This window comes from Mustela lutreola, chromosome 7 (genome assembly GCF_030435805.1).
Source record: "Mustela lutreola isolate mMusLut2 chromosome 7, mMusLut2.pri, whole genome shotgun sequence".
Lineage (NCBI taxonomy): Eukaryota > Metazoa > Chordata > Mammalia > Carnivora > Mustelidae > Mustela > Mustela lutreola.
In genome coordinates, this window is record NC_081296.1 from 120,659,841 (window position 1) to 120,673,303 (window position 13,463).

The window sequence follows — 13,463 nt, forward strand, 5'->3', positions numbered from 1 at the left end:
CCTAAAAAAGAACAGACGCACCTGCTGTTTGCCAAGTCCTCAGCTAGGTGCCTTACGTATACTTCTGATTTAAGCCTCACTACACATAAAAGTGAAGCCAAGGGCCCAGAGTGATATCCGCTGGGAGGAAAAAAGCGGAGGGAATTTTCTGAGCCAGTTCCAAAGTCATAACACTGAGGGGGAATAACTTCAGTTTTGTCAAGTCAGAGTGAAAAGCCAAAGGCAGCAGACATAGGATATTGTCAGAGGTAAATCACCCAGCTCAGATTGTTTTGTCTTTATTGCAAGGTCAGAGGGCTACAGCATGCCGGCCAAATGTCTTCAACCATGGAAATCCCCTAACTTTCCAATGGCTGCAATCCCATAGCTCCGAAGTTTTACTCACAGGATGGCTCTCTTCCAGGTTTCAAATCTCTCCAAGTTGATTAATCATTTTCATCTTCTGACTCATTCAGGTCTCTAGAACATAGCTGTAGGTACTGGAGAGGCTGTTTAGATCAAGGAGGTCAGACAAATTGGTTTGTTGGTCTATAGAAAAACCTAGAAGATATTGCCAAAACATTTAAGCATACTGTCTTCAGATGCTGGTATATGGGCTATGGCTGGAGGCTGTTGGCTCATTCATTTGTTTGAAGTAGGATAGTTGCTTGTGTGTTAGGAAACCTAGATATGTGTGGGTATTTTAGTTCCTTAATGTAAGGTTTAGTATTGTAGGCCGCTTAGCCAGTAAAATTCCATCATGACAGAGTAGATTTATATCTCTTTAGATGGACTATGGGTCAGATCATAACCCCCTAATAATAATAAGAGCAAACACACATATATTGCTTATTATTTATTTGTCAGGCACTATACTCGTTTTTTTCCCTAAGAGACTCTTACTTGCAGGACCAAAATATTAGTTCTGGGTGTCTAAGCCAAGATCATATATATCGATTACATTATTTCTTCTGGGCAATACTCCTCATCATGAAATTTATTTTAGAAGAAATATTTATTTTTAGATTCATGATTATATTTTTAAGTTATAACAGAAAGTCTGCTTCTCTTGCTTTTGTAATGTTTTATTTTTTAAAAGATTGTATTTATTTATTTGAGAGACAGAGATCACAAGTAGACAGAGAGGCAGGCAGAGAAAGAGGGGGAAGCATGCTCCCACTGAACAGAGAGCCCGATTTGGGGCTCAATCCCAGAACCCTGAGATTATGACCCAAGCCGAAGGCAGAGGCTGTAACCCACTGAGCCACCCAGGCGTCCCTGTAATGTTTTAATCTCCTGGTTTATTTGTTCAATTCACAGACATTTATTAAGGACCCGAGTGTACTGGTCATGGAGACATGACCCCGACGTGAAGTTACATGTTGTGGTAGTGCTGTGCTATTGGAATGAGCGAAATACTTTTAGAAAGCACAGGGGAAACAGCACATATTTCTGCAAAGGAAACACTTGAGTTGGAACTTCAAGAATATATAGAAAGTGTCCTCACTGATAGAGGGGGAAAGAACATCCTTAACAGAGGGAACAGCATGTGTAAATACAAAGAGGTCTGAAAGAGCCTAGCATGTTCAGGGTAGAGTAAGGCATTTTTAAAAATGGGGCTGTGGCCAAAAAATGAGACAAAATGGAGTAAGCTGGGGTAAGCTTGTGATGGACCTTGTATAGTACATTAAGCCATTAACCTGTAAACTCATGGATGTTTTAAAGAAAGAGTAGCTTCATTTGATTGTGTTTTCAGGAAGAAAATTCTTGATAATAGTGTGGAATGGGAGAAGAGGGTAAACAAGGGACCAGTTAGAAAGCTGTTGCCTAGTCTAGAAGTGGCCATGGGGCCTGGGGCCAAAAAGGTAAGGGGACAGATGGGAGACACGTCTCAGAAGTCAAGTGGGCAGACTGTATTGACTGGTTAGATACAGGGCTTGAGGTTTAGACAACTCAGGGTAGGGACTTGGGTCTCATGATGCTTTCAGTGAGAAATCCGGAGGGAAGGTAACCTTGCAGGGGACGAGGTCACTTTGTGACATGTTGAGTTGAGATTAAGGTGCTAATGAGGTGAGACATTGGGGTTGAGAAGTCCAGCAGGTGATCAGAGCATAGGTCAAGAAAGAGATCAGCTGAGCAGTCCCTGAAGGACTTGAAGCTGATTAGATCAATGACACAGAAGAAAAAGGGGGCCAGTGGAGAGTATATTCTGTTCAGACTGTAGATCAGAAATCTATTTGTGCTGTGTCGAGAGTTTTAGGACTCACTAATTGGCTGTTTCACAACCGTGTTTGTCATTTCAATGCAAGACATACTTGGGATTCTGTTATTTTTCTGCACATGACTAATAAATTTCATAATGAGGTTAGAAGCCTCAGTCAAAGGCTAGCAGGACACTGACACACACCCCCCACACACACACCCCCGTCGGCTGTTATCTGTGTGTGCTGTTTTCGGGAGGAGCTGGAGAATCGTTCTCAGAGCCACAGAGACACATGTTCCCACTCAGCTTTCCCCAGCTGACCTGGATTCCAAAGACTGGCGGCCCTATAGAGATTTGCAGGCCTTCACACAAAAAGAGTGTCATTTGTATGCAGCCCCTTAACTAATTGTAACAGTCTGTTCCCGAGTCTCTGAGAAAGCACACAAATTGCTTCTCCAGTGCGTGTTCTTTTTCAAGGACACCTGTATGACCCTTCATCAAATCAGTTGACCCCTCCCCCCCCTTAATTCACCTGCTATTTCAATTATGTGAGCAGTGATATATCTGCCGCAAAAACTCCCTGTCCTGGGAAATTTCTGCAGGAGAGAATGATTGAAAAAAATATTTCTGCTTTTGAGTCAACTCTGGGGTTTAAATCTCTTCCAGCCTATAGAGCACCTGGATTCAAGTGTCTGTTCCCTCTTGACTTGGGAAGAAGGAGCTGCTTCTTGAACTGAAGCTCTTAAGCATATTTAGAAACTCTGAGTCGATTTCCTCCTGCTGTTCACTGCAGCAATGAAAAATAAACGAATTCAGATAGTCCAGAGCCCATCTTAAGTATCACAGGATGGGGCCCAGCAGTGGGCTGGAATTTACGAGCTTGGTTGTAAGGCCATATATGGAACTGTCTTATGCAGAGGCTGCTGGAGCCCCCTCCCTCAAAGCCATAATTTCCATTTGCAATGCTAATTGACTTAACCATGATTTTTTTTTCTCTTGTTTCACATTGTCCCTAACTTCTAGTGCCTTATACCTGAGAGGCCTCTGATGAATATTTGTTACCTGGTTAGATTTTCCCAGTGGTTAGCATATGGAGGCCTCTGAGCTCCTTGAATACAATCAACTTTGCTAACGGCGAAGGAAAGGTACATGTATTGACTCAGGGTCACAAGTTGGTGGTCATGGGATCCACTGGTCCACAGATGTACTTCACTCTGATGTCTCAATGATGCCTTTAAGAAAATATGAATTCAGCGTCAATATTAAAAAATTGAGACTTATGTAAAAATCCAGGTTTTTGACTTCTGCTAAAAATGGGAAGATCTACAACATTGGGCTGCATTCTTATGGGTTGACAACTGATTAGACCTGCATAACTCTGTCCCCTTTAGACTGGGCATGCCTCCCCCATTTGCCAAAGTCTCCACCCCTTCCTCCTTTTCTTATACTTGACCCAGCTCACTGGAATGTAGGCTCTACTAGTAAAATTATTTAGAATCCTTCAAAGTTATATGATGTTTTAAAATGTATTGAGTCTTTATTGACATATAACTGAGATAATAATTTGCATACCAGAAAAGTCACACAGGTGAAGTGGAAAATTCAGTTTTTTTGGTTTATCCAGAGTTCTGATATTACCACTATTGAATTAAAACAAACTTCCAGCCCCAAAAGAAATCCTGTACGCATCAGCAGTTACTTCCTATTCCTACACCCCCCACCACCACCCTCTATCCCACCACTAGCCAACCACTAACGTACTTTCCATCCCCATGGAGTTCAGTTGTTTCCACTTTTTAGCTATTACAAATAATGCTAACATGAACATTTGTACACAAGTTTTTTTGCAAAGATATGTTTTCATTTCCCTTGGAAGTATACCGAGGAATGGCAATGTTGGGTCTTTGTCAGATGGTGGTTGGGGTTGCTGGGTGGGGTGGGGTGGGGTGGGTCTTATGTTAACTCTATGTTTTAGCATTTTGAGGAACTGCCAAATTGCTTTCCAGAGTGGCTGTACCATTTTACATTTCCACCATCAGTGTATGAGGGTTCCGGTTTCTCTACATCCTCACCAGGACTTTTTATTGTCTGTCTTATAGCCATGCTAGTTGTTTTGAATTGGCATTTCAGTGTGGATTTGATTTAAATGTGTATATATATTTTACAAAATGGATTTGTTACTTTTTATAAGGGAATATTACTGATCGATTATGCTCACACTCACTCATCCTTGGAACTCTCAGCTTGATCTCAACTCTTATGTCCGGACCACATCAAGTACTGCTGTGTTATCCCAGGCTGTGGTCTGCAGGGCCCTCAGAAATGGAATTAGTGCCCTTATAAGGGAACCCCCAGGGAACTCTGTTGCTCTTTCTGCCATGTGAGGTTACAATGAGAAGTAAGCAGTCTACAGTGTGGAAAAGAACCAGAACCCGACCCTGGACATCCCAGCCTCCAGAACTGTGAGAAATAAATTTCTGTTGTTCATGAGCCATCCAGTGAACTGTAGTTTGTTGGAACAACCCCAGCAGACCAAGACACTGACCAAGTATCATCAGGGTACCGGTCCTGCTCCAGACTCAGGTTCTACTTCTGCCCAGGAAGCTGTACTTCTCCAGAGCTCATTTTTTTCTCTCTCTCATTGAGTCCTATTACCCCACTCTAGTACCCAACTTTGATATATTTTCTTCATCTCACCGCTCTCTTCTTTCACTCTTTCTCACTTCCACCCACCCATTCTGGCAGTCCTGCCCAGGGTCACTGACCCAGTCCTAAGACTCTGAAGCCTCCTTTGTAATCATTTCCAGCCAGAAGAACCACACGAAGGCTGCGTTGTTCAGCAGAGTCTGTTATAATCATCAGATGTTTCAACAATCCCCTTTCAAATATTCTGTTCCGTTTTCCCCTTAAATATACTTTACTGACAAGGTTTGTAGTTGAGCAAATTTGGCTTCCCTAGAGTATGATTCAATACATGAATAAAACAATGGAAGGTCTCAGGTTGGATGTGTAAAAGCTACGTCAGCCTCATGTTTCCAGCCTACTACCTCTCTTATTTTCACATGGTCTGCCAGGCCAGAGCCTAACCACAAGAGCGCCCACATGGCCGTCTGGAGCAGGGAGACCTTTTTTGCTAAGTGTCACACTGAAATTGTGCAGGAGCCCCCAGCCCCTCTTTATCAGCGGCAGTGGTTTTTATAGGGCACCCCTTATTACCCTGGGTGTTACATCTGCAATCTTAAAGACCGCCTTGGATCTTGGGTTTCCTTCACCTCAGAACAGGCCTCGTTGTATATGGTCAGAGCCACAGCCTGTGCCTATTCTGGCCTTAATGAGTAGGATGACTTAAAACAGCACCTTTCACCCCAGGATCTGGAATCCTTTAACAGCTTCAACTTCATGCTGCTTACCCAACCGCTTGAGGATGGACAGACCATAAACAGGAACTTCTGGTGACTGTCTGCTCAGGGAAAATGGACAGAAAGAGAGGACGGAGTGCCCCAGCAGCAGAGACAACTAGGACTCTACAAGCCTGTCCTGTGTGCTGCTTCGACCCATATGCATAATGAGATACCTCATTAGAAGGGCTTTACTTATCAAATACTAGGAGGTAAAATGGTAAGAAAGGATGATTATTTCTCTAAAGAAGTTAGAGGTTTCACCTAGCACAGCAACTGGCTCTTTATGGTGAGTCATTAATAGAATAAAGTGTCCAGAGTACAAAAGGACTTTTGTTTTCACGTGGCCTAATATTTGCTCACATCCCTGCCTTCATTTACTTCTCATACCCATCCCAACTCACTCTTAAACGATGCCAGAACTCAAGAACTTGAACCCATGGAAAGCTTGCCTTGATGTTTTTCTTTCTGTAGATTTACAGGACTGTTGTTTCTTCTCGCCTCCACTGAAGGTATCAGAGAAAGGTTATCTAACTTACCTTTGTGTAATTTATGATGGGAAGAAGCCGAGAAGGAAAAGCAAAGGAACTAGCATTTGTGTCACCTCAGGCCCTGTGTTGGTCACTTTATATAGATTATCTCATTAAACTAAAATAAAACCCCATTCTTGGGTGATGTGTCTACTGAGAAAAGTAGTTCCAGGGAGCTTGCTGTCTTTGCATGTTTATCGTTTGTTCTGTTAGCCAGTAGCTGTGTGTTATCACGGCCTTAAATGCCGAGGCTCCCCGGAGCCTGTTCTATAGCATCTTGTCGTCTTTCCCTTTCAGTGGGGCTCTGGTACATTGTACGTTCTGTCTCGTAAGCTGCTAGTCAGCATTGGGACTCAGCATTGAATGACTTTCTTTTTCTCTCTCCATTTCTTCCTCTCTCTTTGTATTCTTTCTCCTTTATTATGAGAAAAACATATTAATGCTCTTTTAAAATTGTCACTCGTAACGTAATGAAAAAGTATTTGGTTTCATCATTTTGGCAAAGTCTAATAAATACTGCTTCCGTTTAAATTTAAGTTCTTTGGGGTCTCAGGTTTTATTATTTATTTATTAGAGAAAGAGAGAGGGAAAGAGAAGAAGACGAGGAGGAAAAGCAGAGGGGGAGAGAGAGAGAGAGACAAGCAGGCTCCATGCTGGGTGCAGAGCCCAATGTGGGGCTCGATCCCACGACCCTGAGATCATGACCTGAGCCAAAACAAGAGTTGGAGACTCAACTAATTGAGCCACCCAGGCATCCCAGATTTTATTTTTTAAAAACTTGTTTCTGCCCACTTTCTCTCCACTGTACTCCAGGCAGCTCAGCCCATGTGTATTTCCGCACCACTCAAAAGACCATCACATGGTTCCCTTGCCCCATCGTGTCTTTCTCTTCATGAATTCTGGAGTCAGAATTCATACTCCAACCCCATCACTTCTGAGCTGTGTGACCTTGGACATGCACTGCCTCAGTTTCCCTATCAAAAGATACTCATTGGGTTAATATCAGGATTAAGTGACCTGTAGTGTCCACCCTGTCTCCAGATGGCCCCTACTGGGGTCAGTGCTCTACACAGCTGACAGATCAGTTTGTCTCAGCCTGGCCACACCTTGCCTCTCATGCTCCTCTGGCTCTTATCTCCTGTGCTTTGGCTCTGAGGTCCATCCAGGCTAGTCTGCACCATCCTTTCCAGACCTGTCTCTCCCTACTCCCCACCATAAACTCCTGTTCACCAGCCAGTCTGAGCTAGTCATCATTCCCTAAAGATGCATTTGCCTTCTATACATAACACTTGGCTTAGTCCATCCTGTTTGGCCCAGGTGAGTTTCTTTTCTCATCTTTGCTTGTCAAAAATCCCATCACCCTTCAAGGTACCCTCCCCAGCTGCCGTAGCTAGGGAGCAGAGGTGACCTCCAGTCTCTGAACTCCTGGGTATAGCAGATTTCCCAGAAAATGAAAATAATAGCAGATCTCATTTCCCCTTCTAGGTGGTGAGCCCCGAGAAAGTAGGCAGTCTACTTTTTTCATACATGTCAGTACTTAATAAATATTGAACAGATAAATAATAAAGCTGTCTTGTCACAATTTTGTCTTCTCGGTATAAATTTGATCGTTTCCTCTAATGTCCACACAGAGGAAGATAGAATATATGGCAATCAGGATTCTGTTTTCCTTCATCAACACACACCTTTTGAGTCCCTACTAAATGTTAGAGACTATGCTGATTGCTGGAGTTAAAGATAAGAACTATAGCTACAATTTACTGAGCCCTTGTAGGGATTAGACACTATGTCAAGTAAATACTTGCCATAATTTCCTACTTAATACTCATAACAACCTTATGAGGAAGATATCAGTGTATTGTCATGTAAACTATAGTTTAGAGAAGTTTGTAACTTGTTCACGTTCACCCAGCTCTTGTTGTTGGTGGGGCTGAGATTTAAACCCAGGTTGTCTACCCCCTAACCTCTGCTCTTAACCAGATAAATAAGATATAGTTCCATTGAGTTATTGAGTGTCCAGTAGCAAAGATACTTGGGCTGGTCCATACCTTCTTCTCTGACTTCATCTCCTAACACTGACCTTCAACCACCTGGCCTTCCAACTGTCCCTTTAGCCGTCCAGACTTGTCCCTGCCTCAGGACCCTTGCACCTGCAGTAGTCCATTCCTGCCTGGAATGCTTTCAAACCTGATCTTCACAGCTGCATGTCTCATGCAGCTAGAAAGTCATCTTTTAGAGATTTCCCTGCATTTCCCAGCTAATGTAGCACTCCTCTTTCACACCTCCTCTGTACATTCTCTACCCTGATTACCCTATTTTATTTTCTTCTGGCCATTTATCACTGTGTGAATTGATCACATTTACTTGCTTATATATGTCTGTTCCCCGCTGGAATTGAAGGCAGCAGCAACAGGGATTTACTCAGCCCTGTACCCTCAGGATCCAGAACAGAGCCTTGTACATAATAGGTGTTTAGTAAGTTATATGTTGATGGGGTACCTGTGAGGCTCAGTCATTTAAGTGTCTGACTCTTGGTCTCAGCTCAGGTCTTGATCTCAGGGTTGTGAGTTCAAGCCCCGTGTTGGGCTCCACACTGGGCATGGAGTCTACTTGAAAAACAAACAAACAAATATTTGTTACATGTTGAAGGAATGAATGAGAGGCACCTGGGTGGCTCAGTGAGTTAAGCCTCTGCCTTTGGCTCAGGTCATGATCTCAAGGTCCTGGGATCGAGCCCCACATTGAGCTCTCTGCTCAGCAGGGAGCCTACTTGCCCCTCTCTCTCTGCCTACTTGTGATCTCTCTCTGTCTGTCAAATAAATAAATAAAATCTTTAAAAAAAATGAATGAATGAAGTTTGGAGCTATTAACTGCTTCAGGTTGCGTTCTGCAAAAGCAGATACTGGATAGACTTTGGATACAAGACGTTGCAGGGATCAACGCTTGTGAAAGGAAAGGAAAGAAGTGGGACTGAGCAGAGGGAGAAACTGAGCTGTGATACAGACCCAACAGAGCTTTTGCCAATCCTGCAACAAGTTCCATTTAAAAAGTCCCTGCACTACACTAAAAAAGAACCATCCTTAAGGTTTAAAATGAGGTTCACTCTAGAACGTGCTGTGGCCTTTATACCCATCCCCTCCCCCACTGTGCCTCTTAGTTAAAGGATGTGATTTACTCCTACAAGGGCATGACCTCAGGAAAGGGGCCCTCTAAAACTAAGGCTGACTCTAAAGGAGCTGATGTCAGAGGCCATCTGCTGATCATAGACCCCATGATTATATAAGTCCTTCCTTGAAGGGGCCTCTGGACAGTGCACTTAAATATCAACCATCTAATGACACTATAAATAGTGTGTGCCTTATGCATTATTATCACTGTTATTAATTTAAGACATGATCTTCAGAATTAATTTATATCTAAAAGCTGGGTCTATCTATGAGAGATTTTAAAGTAAATTGGTACTGGTTATTTTCAAATCACTCACTGCCTTGATTCACATATGATAATTGATGACATTTCTTTCCCCTTTTTGTGGCCACAATTTTTGGTATTATAATTTTTGAAAACACACCCCGAACTTGCCTGGAATTATCATGCCTGTTTTCTAGTTAGTGACATATCTTCAAGATGATTACATTTCTTAGCCTTTGCAAGTTCCAGTAAACTGAAGTTTCTTTTTTTTTTTTTTTTTCCTTCTATAAGGTATTCGAATTTCTTCCTATGGTAAATTTTCTTATACAAATCTTTATGTGAAAAGCAACTTTCTGGATGATTTCATATTTTTAATAGTTTCTCTTTTTGGTTAGGTCACTGACATGTGAGAATTAATAAGTAACATAATGGTGAAGTTGTCACGCTTGGTGTTATTTGTATTTTCTAAGGTCTAGAGCTTGCTGATTTTTTTTGATCCAGCCTTTTCCTTCCTTGGGGAATTGAGTTTCCCTTTGTTCATTTATTTATAGCTCTGCTGTGGGCATGGTTTGGAGCCTCGGTTTTTATTGCTTCAATTGCTCTACAGTAACTGACATACTATACACATTCCAGGTCTCATGTTCCATTTACATATGGACATACACTACTTGATGACTCAAATAGACTATAATGAATCCCCTTTATTCCGGGATATCTTTGGGATTCTGGCTCACTGTGTTGGTCTGTTCTCCTTAAACATGGGCCTTGACAGTACTGAGTATTGGAAACAACTGACCTTTTACTTCTGCTGGCATTTCATCACTGTGGGTGCTTCCCAATCTAATTACGTGTTGATTTGTAATCAACAGAAGCTTCCTCTCATTTAATTTTCTCCTTGCTTGGAAACCTTCAGGATTATTATATCAATTTCAATTTCTTAAACAAGTTCCCTCTCATGTTGGCCTGCTTCCAGCCTATTATTTATCTGTTCATTTACTTTGTTAATGCATGTTATTTGTTTAAAAGAGCCAAACACAAAGCAAAGGTGCTGATGTGTTGGCGGGCTCCATGCTGTCATCTGAAATGTTACGGAAAGAACTATTTATGTTGTTATTGCTCGCTGTGAATTGTCTCAGTGGCCTACAAATCTCTGGTATATAAGATGTACTTGACCTTAAGAAAAAAAAAATCCGAACCGGAATCCTCACTGAAGTCTGATTTGGCTGCAATAAGAATTCATCAAAAACATAGAAGCTGCATTTCCTAGGAAATTGAGGCTTTTTCCTGTATTTGGGAGTGGTAAAGGATACGCCCAAGAACTTGGAACAGATATAGCATTGGCAGACAAACAAAAGGTCTGTAGGGTAGGACTTCCTTTTTATTCCCTGAGCTCTCTCTCCCATTGTCTCAGGGAAGATGGGGCAAATACCCAGACAGAAGCTGCTTCAGTATTGTCTTTTACTGATATGCTGCTTGTGTTCAGTGATTCCTCTGGTCCATAGTGTCTGCTGGACAATTGGAGGCTTTTTGAAGCCATTGTATTGTTGGAGAATAATTAGGGTGAATGAAGCAGGGGGTAGGGGTTAACAACAATTCTTTGTTGCAAGCAATTGCTAGTCTTGGCATCAGTATTGGTAACAAGGCCAATCTACTGGAAGGAATCGAAACAAAAGATGGAAAGGTTGCGGTTGGTTTGTCTAATCCATCCAGCAAATCCACCCATGCATAGCCATTGTGCCCTGTGAGCTCTCTGGAAATGCCTTTGGTCACACTGCATTCCAAGCCAATGGGTGGGTGATCTCTGGGCAGTCTTGTACATGAATTTCCTAGAATGCTTCCCATAGCAAAAAAAAAAGGGGGGATGCACAGGTGTTGCCTTGGCAATTAATCAGCATACTTCATAAAGAAAATAATCTCCTAACGTTTTGGTAGTTGAGTGAGGGCGGTATGAAAAGCTTATCATCTTTCTTTTCGAAGGAGTTGTTGGAGAATATCCTAACACGAAAGAGCTGAGATGTGTTGATTGACTCCAAGGTAAAAACACCTAGGTAGAACTGTGGCCCATGTCCTCATTGTTTCCTCCATCCTCTCTAGGCCATCAGGCTTTGTCCTGATCCTAGGGATCTTAATTCCACTCATATTGTGATCTAGAAGAGCCCCAGGCAGGGTGAGGTCCAGCAAACTGAGGTGGCTATAAATTTAATACTTCAGAGGAAGTGGTTCTTTCTGGAAAGCTTTACAAATTAGGTGCCTATTTCTCCTCCCCAATTTGGGGAACTGGACCTACTGCTAAGTTTGAGTCGAGCAGACTTCCAGCTATTGTTTGTCAGATTTGTAATATATCAATGGCACATGGCTGTGGTGCCTTTCATGGGGGACCAGTTGTCTACTTGGAGCCCATCATTTGGTTTTATAGCACTGGTGGGATTTGCTCGTGTGTGATGCTGCTTATGTCTATCTCCCAAATCAGCTTTGCAACAGGGGTTCCAGAGCATGGAGTCAAATAGTTGTTTCAAATTGTGCAACAAACGTTATCCTATCTATCTTTGCCTGTTGCTTATCAAAAAGGACAGAAACGCAGAGGCAGTTTGGGAGTAGAGGCAGGCCTGTCTCCAGGGAGACTTTTGACCTTAGACACATATCCCCCAAAAGGTGAATTTCTGCTCTCACATACTGAGGACGGCTCTAATCCTATAACCTGATTTAAACCAGTGATGACTCACATTTGTAATCTCAAACCAGGAACATTCAAGATCTCTACTAAACTCTGAGCCATGAGGCAGAGGTGGTGTTCACCTACACGATTTTTTGAGAGTCTGTGACTCTGTGTGTGTGTGTGTGTGTGTGTGTGTGTGTGTGTGTAAGTGAGGAGTGCTGGTTGTCAGAGATTGGGGGAAGGTAGTATACGGTGTAAGGGAGGGGGGACAGCAGTGTGCTTATTTTCAGTTTGTCAGCTGTCCTGGAAAACTGCCAAAATGAATGAGCTACAACAAGCCTTCAGGGTTTTTGTAAACCAAGGGGGGGGGGGCAAGGCCCCTCCTTTTAAAAGGCGCTGTGGAATTTAGACTCAAAGTTTCATGTGTATTTAGTTTGAGGCAAATGTGAAATCCCAGAACTTTCCTCAAAAAAAAAAAAAAAAAAAAAGTTAGCTCCCAGGAATCCAGAGTGGGCCCAACTCTGTGGACTGAAGTGTGTCTTGAGGGAGGAAAAAAAAAAAGGAGTCCACCACCACCTTTCCTTTTAGCCTCCTGGTTCTGTTTGGCCAGCGGAGAAAGATTGATGAGAACCCTGATTAAGTTTGTTTCCATGGCCTCCAGCAGATTATTGGCAAGGCCTGAAAAAATCCTTTTGATATGGGTGATGGGAGTTCCAGTAGTTGGGGGAAGGTAAAGGACTAAATCTTCCTGGCCCAAATGTATCCACGACATATACAGACCTAGCAGCCACCAGTGGGACTGAGCAAAGATGAGCATTGTTTACAAGACTAGGCACAGGCATCACCCCAAGGGAGAGGGTATCTGGGACATTTAAAATAAGGTGGCTTTCATATGGCAAGAAGAGCTTGTAAACCCACTGCGGTTATGATTTCTGAAAGAGAAATCAAGGGCTGGCTTTTTCTAGGCATGAGTGGTATCCTTTATTGGCAATCATATTCCGAGTTTGATCCCTCTGCAATGTGACTTTGGTCTGATGTTCACATCATGAAAACTCCAGGCTGTTTGTGCTGTACTCCCAAGTCATGTTGACATTTGTAGGGAGGGAGGAAATCTGGATAAACAGAACTCTTTTCTTGGCATTGTTAAAAATATTACTAAAAAGAGCAAAAAGTGTTTTCAGAGCTAAATGGAAGCAAAATCTTCTTTTGGAATTTTGAAAGCCTAGGTAGGTGGCTGGGTAAGCACTTTCTCGAAATCTGTTGGTTTTAGCCCACGGTAGTTTCTG

At 42.5% G+C, this 13,463-nt stretch overlaps 1 protein-coding gene across 3 annotated transcripts in view; it reads left to right on the forward strand.

Moving 5' to 3' along the window:
* RAD51B (RAD51 paralog B) overlaps positions 1–13,463 on the forward strand; it is a 683,490-nt gene that overhangs the window by 349,454 nt on the left and 320,573 nt on the right. The gene's annotated exons all lie outside the window — the stretch shown is intronic.